A 9,419-nucleotide genomic window follows, 5' to 3' on the forward strand; every position below is an offset into this window, starting at 1 on the left:
AGCCCTCCCCTTACTGTGTAAGATTCCTCTAAAATAAGCCCTCCCCCGAAAATAAGCCCTATTGAGATTGCTACTGTAGTGAAGGTGATCCCCTGTGCTACACGCTACATTACGGTACCCTCTGTATGCACCGCCCCCCCCCCCGGGTGAAACGCATGCCGTGCTCCAAGCTGCATCCAATCAGAGCTGTAGCAGTGAGCGCGTCATCCTGTTCTTCCCCAGTGATTTGCTTATTGAATAAAGGTACATTTTTTTGTTCACATTTACCTGTTTATTAAAATTGCTGTTAATGTTCATTAAAATAAGCCCTCCCCTGAAAATAAGCCCTCTGGTGTTTTTCTGTCCAAAAAAATAATAAGATAGTGTCTTATTATTGGGGAAACACGGTAGGTAACAGAAAGCCAGTGAAGGTCTTTGAAAAGGGGAGCAATGTGGTCAGAACAGTTGCATTAGGAAGATTACTCAGCAGTCAGAAAGATAGATTAGAAAGGAGAGAAACTGGAGGTGGTAAAATCAGAAGTCTATGTATGAGGACCTAACCCTAAGGGTGGTTATAACTGCAATGAAAAGAAGGGGACAGATATGAGATATTGCAAAAGTAGCTTTTACAAAGTGTCACAACTAATTGGGTATGGGGACTGAAGAAGTGGGAAGGGTAAAATATAACTGAGTTTTCTGGCATAGTTGAGTGGGAAAATGAGATTTCCAGAAATAGACAAAATATAAAATAGATAGTATAAAGGATTTAATCATCAAAACAACTTATTGGAGATGTGTTGTGGCCAGTATAGATTGAATTCACTTTTATTCTTTTCATTCTTCATCTTCTTCTTCTCTATCTCCAGTTTGAGAATTATGACCTTGACCCAAGTTCCTGATAGATTTAATTAATTTAATTAAGTAATTCAAAAAGTTCCAATTCCTGTTACTACAATTATTGAGTCAGGAAATGGCATTTGGGGAATATTTTCTACAAGAATGGTCTGCTTAACTGGAAAATACCATTAGTAATATTGTCCCCATACCACCATTCCCTGAACATTACAACTAATTGAGGAACACTACTTTTAACTTCTTGTACCTGTTCTTCTATCACTGACATTTCAAACCAAAAAATTCAAAAAAATAAAGAAGAAGGGACTTAGATTTATGTTTTAAAGAGATCCTGACCTTGCAATTCTGAAAGAGTTGGTAGTGACTTCTATGGATTTATTAGAAAGGCATTCTACAAGTACCACTAGAGATGTCCTGGAGATACCTAGAAGGTAGGAGATACTCAGGTAACCCCATGCTCTGTTTTTAGCAAGATCTCCTCAATGTTGTGATTGGAACTTGTTCAGATTGAGAGTAGCATGTATTTCAGGGGGACCAAAGCAGCATGGTAAAGGAATAAGGAATGCCAAAATATATTCTTCTTGCATCCTGGGGGACCCCAAAACCCTAAGTAAGAAGTCAAGGACTGAGACCAAGGGCCTTCTGAGAATACAACCTTTATTTCCCCAGAAGCCATTGTGAAAAGTGGCAATACTTAACCAAAGTAGCTAGGTGGTACAGAGGACAGAATGTTGGCCCTTGAGTTAGGAATACCTGAGCTCAAATCCTACCTCAAATACTTTCTTGTTGTGTGATCCTGACCAAGTCTTTTAACCCCTGTCTACCTGTTTCCTCAACTGTAAAATGGAGGTAATAATAGCATTTGAAATTGATGCAGGATTTTTATGAGGATGAAATGAGATTGTGTTTGCAAAGTGCTTAGCATGTTATTGGCATATACTAGATACTTAACAAGTGCTTGTTTCCTTCCTTCATTATAAGGGCTGTAGGGAAAAATGAATCATGGATTCAGCTCTTGGAATTGTTCATGTAAGTCTTGGATATGTACATTTGAACACCTCTTGAGCAGGCAAAACTAGATTGTAGTTTGTCCAGAAAGGAGTGTCTAGTTGGTGGCTTAAACATTGGAACTCATTATGAATTGCCCTGGGTCCCAACAACTTCTTAAGGTCTGTGACTGGACAAGATAATCATAAGTGATTACTGACTGTCCCCCATGCCTAGGACATGATTTTTCCTCCTCTATACCCTTGGAAACCCTAGTTTTCTTCAAGGCTCAACTCAAGAACCAGTTGTCATAATAATAATAATAATAGCTTACAACTGTACTAAGCCTTTTGGTACACCCTGTATTCATGCTTTAAGGTTTACAAAGTGCTTTGCAATGTTCATTTTGTCCTCACCACAACCCTAGGAGGTAGATACTATTATTATCTCCATTTTATGGACAAGGAAATTGAGGCAGGCAGAGATTAAGACTCCCAGGGTGGTCGAGTGAAAAGGATACTGACTTTGGAGTGAGATAACCTGGATTCACAATTCACCTCTGATGCTTCCTTCCTTACCTATGTGACTTTGGGCAAATCACTTAACCTCATAAACCTCAGTTTTCTCATCTTTAAAATAAGAGGGTTGGAATAGATGGCCTCAAGATACCTTCTGGATCTATAATCCTGATTCCTCCCCCTTTTTTTCACCACACCCTACTTCCCCACCATAATTATTTTGTATGTATTCATCTACGGTATGTATACTTTGCCCCATGGACTATAAACATCTTGAGGGCAGGTTGTGTTTTATTGTTGTCTTTGCATCCCCAGAACCTAGCACACTGACATATAGCTAGCATGTAATAAATGCTTGTGGAATCGAACTGATTGTTTAAAGAACATAATGTGATCAATAGCCTGGCTTTCCTTGTTTCTTTTTGTGTTTCCCTAGTGAAATAGGGAAAGATAGTGTAAGCTGTGGGAGAGTCTCCCCTCTCCCCCTCCACTTCCATTTCCAATATAATACACCTTTCTATAAATTTCTTATTAGAAATTTTCTAGAACCAAGAAATAGCCTCAATGCCACCAGCACCCACCATCTCCTCACAATTTCATTCTTCCTCACCTTCCCATACTTCTCTCCCCTCCTGTTTTACTAATACAATAATTATTAAGAGCCAATGAGATTTCTTTGCTTCCCTCACCCCACATCCATGCTATTCCTTCATCAAAATTAAAGCTTCTGTTTTTGCTTCAGTTTGAAAATGTTGGTACTTACCCTGAAGCACTTAGCTATTCATGACTTTTCACTCCCAGGGCAAAAAGCATCAAAGAAATGTCACTGATTAGAGCAAAGCTTAATTAAGACCAGATTACTATCAATATTTTCTCCCATATGTTTAGCTCTGATTTACCTTGAGTTCCCCTGCCTTCTTTAGCCTGCTCCAAACAGAAGATAAATTACTCCCTTGGTTTTTCTCCCCCTTGGAAGACACTTCTAGTAGGGATTACTCCTTAGCCCACCATTGTGACTCTCAAGGAGGCTGTTACTTTCATTTGGCTATCTTTCCACTGAGACACCGTCTCACGTGAGAAACTCTCTCTAAAATTACATGCATCGATGAAGCAACTGAACATTGGTTGCTAGTGTTGCTATGTACTCAATGCAAATGAGGAGATACATCTTGGGGGGTGGGAGCAAAGGTGAGTGTGATCTGGTAAGGGTTATTTTTCTTTCTTTCCCATAATGAACTTCAAATTCACACACAGTCAGTACCATGATTTCATGATTTTACTGGACCATTCCTGTAGTTTAGTTGGTGCAATAATAATAAGAGGTATTATTTTTATGATGCACTAAAGTTTACAAAGCACTTTGCAGAGGTCTTATTTGATCCTCACAACATCCTGATAAGGTAGATACTCCTAGAGTCATCCCTTCCACATAGGGTGGGGGAGGGGAGGTTAGAGGCAGGGCATTCCCATGATCTGGCAAATCTGAGTAAAATCTTTTTGGTCCTCCCTTTGTACCAGAGAAGAAGCCTGGGTTTTTTTTTTTTCATTTTCTTTTATGGGCTATTGATATTCTACAATATATTTTAGTTTTTCCTAGTATTTCCCTAGCGAAATAGGGAAAGATAGTGTAAGCTGTGAAGTAGGGGATTTCTCCCCTCTTTCTACCACTTCCATTTCCAACACAATACATCTTTCTATAAATTTCTTTTTAGAAATGTTCTAGAACCAAGAAATAGCATCAATGCAACCAGCATTCACCATCTCCTTACAATTCCACTTTTCCTCACCTTCCTATGGTTCTCTCCCTTCCCTATACATATATTTTATGAATTTCTGCATTTCTAAACTTCTGTCTGCTGGCATTCATGTGTACTCTGCAGCTTCCACAAAACTCCCCCCAAATTCCAATTTTATTTCTTATGCAAACCCAGGATATATCAAAACTTACGATGGGGAAAATCGTGGTGTAGAAAGGAAAACTGCATTATTATGCCCATTTTACAGATGAGAAAACTGATGTTCAATGGTCCAGGGTTATACAGCTAATGTCTGAGACAAGATTCAATTTGGGTCTACCCCAACTTAAATTTCAGTAGTCTATCAAGTATAATATCTAGTTTCCTAGTTCAATAATCCTGGTATGGAAACTCCCATTGTTGCAGATGAGCAACTCATTTAGAATTATAGATTTGAGAGTAGAGCTAACCATAGAGGTCATGTAATCCAAGCCTACTCCCTCATTTTACTGATGAGGTTAAATAATTTAGCCCCTGGTCAAGTAGGTAATAGATAACAGGGCTAGGCTTCAGACTCAAGCCCTATGACTCCAAGTTCAGTGTTCTAGTCTATAAATGGCAATCTTAGAGAGGTTCCTGGGGCGCTGGAAAAGGTTAAGTGATTTATTCAGAGTCATATAGCCAGTATACACCCAACTCCTAAGGAAGGAGTCCTTAACCACTAAGTCAGTGCTCTGTCTGTTACGCCATATTGCCCCTCATTCATTCCATCAGTACCAACATTCAGTTCTGGGGTATCGTAAGACTCAAATGAGATTATGTATACCAAGCACTTCTCAAACTTATGTGCTATGTAAATGTCAATTATTTTTATTATTAGCCTACAGTCTCTAGATCTCCAGTCTGATGAACACTTCCTTCCCTAAGCCTTCTACTACTCCTGTTGAACTCAAATAATGTTTGTAGAACAATACAGGGATATGCTGGTAAATGTTTAGCAGCAGGAGGAAGGTGGGTGGTGAGTGAATGTGCACACACTTTTAAGTTTAAGCTACGTTATTAAGTTTTTTTTAAAGCCTAAACAACAAACAAAACCATAAATCAAGCCCTGATTTGTAGCAATTAACTTATGAGGTACAAATGCTCACACTGAAACTGTAATAATCAGCTCTAGCTAGTTGGTTAGAGCTGGCTCTAAAACACCTCTGATTCAATTCAAAATAGATTAAGTATACACTGTGTGCAGTGGAAATTACAAGAGAAAAAGACATATTGCCGACCTCAGCTGTGGTAGAGGCAGCATCCCTCACTTTTTCCTCCCTTTCTTTTCCCACTGTACCTACTTTAGTTTGGTCTCTCATCACCACTGGCATAGACTATTATAACATCCTTATAACTGAACCCTCCATCTCCGTCTCTCCCCTCCCCAATACATCTTTCATATTGCTACCAGAAGAATGTCTTTCACGGATAGAGCACTGGGCCTGGAGTCAGGAAGACCTGAGTTCAAACCTGGCCTCAGACACTTACTAGTTATGTGACCCTGAGCAAGTCACTTAACCCTGTTTACCTAAGTTTCCTCTTCTATAAAATGATCTGGAGAAGGAAATGACAAACCACTCCAAGATCTTAACCCAGAAAACTCCAAATGGGGTCAGCAAGTGTTGGACATGACTGAAACGAATGAGAAACAATAACAATCCAATAACATCACTGCTCAGTGACCCCCTCGCCTACCAGTGAGATCCATTGTCATAATCTTTGCAAATCTGATGACTGTTGTAGTTACCAAAGAAATTCTTTATTATGTCATTCAAGATTCTCCATGATTGAACTCCAATCTCGCTCTCTTAGGTATTCTGTGTTCCAGCCAATCTAATTACTCCTTGTTCTTGTTGTCATCTCATTCTCTGTCTTTGTTCACACTGTCCTCCATGATCCACACCTGCAGTCTGCTCCCATTCCATTTCCTTTCTCTTTAATCTCTTACTATTGAAAACTTTAACTTCTTTTTTTGCCTCTTTGGGAGGGCCATTGGGGTTAAGTAACTTGTCCAAGGTTACACGGCTAGTTTTGTGTGTGTGTGTGGGTGATGTGTCTGAGGCTGGATCTGAACTCGGGTCCTCCTGACTCTGGGGCCAGCGTTTTACTTATTGCACCACCTAGCCACCCCACTTTAACTTCTTTCAAGACCACATTCAGGTGGTGCATCCCCTTCAAGCAGATCTCCCCAATTTCATCTTCCTCCTCTGTTTGAAAAATCTCTACTTCCTCAAAGTTTTCACAGAGTTTTGCTTGGATCACCCAATTTCCACATAACATTTTGTCTTTTTTACTTTAACTGAATTGTGATCTTATGAGGATGGGCACACACTGATACCCATTCACCTTACTCACATCTTCTCAGCCTGGGTGATCCTGGTTCATGTCTTTCCATAAATTCTCCATAGACTCTCCTCTAATACTCTTAATACTTTGTGTTTGCCATAGAACATGAGTTGTGGATCCCCTACGCACCTCCCTGTCTGGTCCAGGTCCCTTCTGGCAGGCTCAGCAGCAAGTAGGTTAACTGCCCTTTTCCCCAACGTTCCTGCCAATGTGAGGACTCTGCCAGTGCAGGAATTCTCTGTTCCCTTCCACAGGGAATGGGATGAGGGTGGGGAGGAGGATCAGCATTCAACAAGAAGGAAAAGTGGAAGAGGTAGGTAAGCATGCATACTGTCAGGTTTGAGGAAGCATCTTCTCCCCAGATAATGTAACCTCTGAGGCCAAGGAAACAGAATCGTGGAGTTTGTACTTTACTCTTTGCTATATTGGAGACAATGGGATGAACTAGAATGATTCCATTTTAAAAGGGACCTCTATCCTCTCAAAGGTTTCCTGCCAATACAGAGATTTCTGATCAGTCTAACCAAAGAGAAACTCATTTTCCAAAGTAAGAAAATCTGACCTTTAACAACTTTAGCAAGCTCCAAGGCTTGCACACTTCCCCCATTTCTTTTCTGCCACCGCTAATTGGCAATGTACTACAAGCAAGCCTAAAAAGCTATAAAAACCCAATCTGTACCCTAAGAAGCTAAAGCTGCTTCCAGGGAACAGTCTTCCTTAGTACACTAATAAATTTCTTTCCTTTCAGTCTGGCAGGATTCTCACTTTATTTGACCACCAGTCATGCAGACCTGATGGTGGATGAAATTGTCCTTGGGCTGTCAAGGAACTTAGGCTGGGAAACTCTCACAACAGGTCTTCCTATGCACACTGCCATTATGCTGCCCTCCAGGCATTGCCATCTGACCTGAGGATTTCTCCACCTTACCATCCCAGTCATATCCTTAGCATGTGGGCACTGCAACCTTCCTGTGTGTGTTGTCACCCCTCCTTAGAATGTGAGTTCATTTAAGGGAGTCTTACTTTTTCTATCTATAGAAAGTGCTCAATAAATGCATTTTCTTTCCATTGATTTCACCTATTATCCTTTACTCTTACTCCAAATAGATTGTAAATTGTAAATTCCTTGACAACAGACACTGTATTCACATTTTTCTTTGTATTTCTAGGACCCAGGATAGTTTCATCCATATAGTGGTTGCTTAATGTTTATTAAATTGAATTGAACTGAAGGATTAGACCAACTCCTTTTATAGTTATATATGTCCTCGAACATGTATTTTATATAATTAATCATTTTTTGCACAGGGTCTCCCCAAAATATCAGTGCAGCATTACTAGCTTAAGACTTTGGGGACTCTCTCTATACAACAACCTACTTAATCCTCCATGAGTCTTTCCATCACCCTTCAGAACACCTATAATTATGGGTTTTGTTTTTTTCTCTGAGACCATGGTATTACCAAGGTTCATACAGACATATAACAGCATCAGTAAGTTGTTGAGTTATTTTTCAGATGTTTCTGACTCTTCATGACCCCATTTGGGGTTGCCTTGGCAAAGATAATGGGTGTTTTGCCATTTCCTTCTCCAGCTCATTTTATACTTGGAGGAGCTGAGGCAAACAGGGTTAAGTGACTTGTCCAGGGTCACACAGTAAGTGTCTGAGGCCAGATTTGAACTCAGGAAGATCGATCTTCCTGATTGCAGGGCTACTGTGCCACCTAACTACCCCAGCATTGGGAGAATAATGGTATTAACAGGTTGACCTGTTTCTTTAGGGAACTGCTTAGGATCATTGAAAGCATTTAATTTCTCCCAAATTCCAGCTGATCATACCACTTAGCAGAGTGCCTGGCAAATAGTAGGTGCTTAATAAATGTTTGATCATCGTGATTAGTGTATGCATATTTCCCCTACTAGATTATAAACTACTTGAGTTCGGAGTTGGTATATTAAATTCAATCCATTAAACAAACAACAAAATAGTAGCCATGCAAAACTTTGTGCCGGGTTAAGATATAAAGTTTAGATGAGAAATGATTCCTGACCTCATGGAATTTCCTCTAGTGCAGTGACTCAATGGAACTTATAGTTGAGTAGGGAAATATAGCAGACATACAAAGAATCCCAATACAAAATAACACATAAGTGTCACACAGAGGTGTCAGCCAAGTGCCATGTGAGGGCTGAGTGGGGAGGGTCATTGCTGATTGACACAATCCAGGAAGGTTTCCTAGGGAAGGCTGACTTTGAGTTGGGTTTTGAAAGATGGGTAGGAGTTAAAGGAATGGAAAGCAACAGTGGGGTGGATAAGGTGGCGCAGGAAATGGAAGTGGTACATACAAACATACAGAAATAGGGAAATGCAAACATGGATATTTGGTTAGTCCTCTTTGGAACATACAGCATGCAGAAGGGAATGATGCAAAATAAGGCTGAAAAATTTTGGTGATGGCATTTGGTAGAGGGCTTTCAACCAAATAGTTACCGGTTAGTTACCAAACAATAGGGAGCTATAGAAAGGTTTGGGGGAAGAATAGGGACATAATCAGATCTGTGCATGAGTAAGATAAACCTAGAAGTGATATGAAGGCTGGCTTGGAGGGGGAAGAGTGAAGGCAGGAAGACCTGCTAGGAATTTACTGCAATAATCTAGCTGGGTAATGATTAGCCTGTGCTGGAATGGTGGCAGTGGGATTAGAGAAGAGCTAGAGATGAGATGTTATTTCATTATTTTATCCCCAGACACCAGTAGGGTGCCTCACATATGGTAAGTGATTAATAAATATGTGCTGAATTCAATTGGAATGATTATAGAACTAAATAAGATAATGGAAAGAGAGACAGACACAGAGACAGTGATAGAGGGAGAAGGAAGAAAGGAAGAAAAGTTGAGAGAGACACAGAGAGAGTGAGAGACAGGGGGGAGGGAGAGAGAGAGAGAGAGAGAGAG

The sequence above is a fragment of the Petaurus breviceps genome, unplaced genomic scaffold (assembly GCF_028583685.1).
Source record: "Petaurus breviceps papuanus isolate PSGF00001 unplaced genomic scaffold, PetGlider_PUasm1.0 118, whole genome shotgun sequence".
NCBI classification, from domain to species: domain Eukaryota; kingdom Metazoa; phylum Chordata; class Mammalia; order Diprotodontia; family Petauridae; genus Petaurus; species Petaurus breviceps.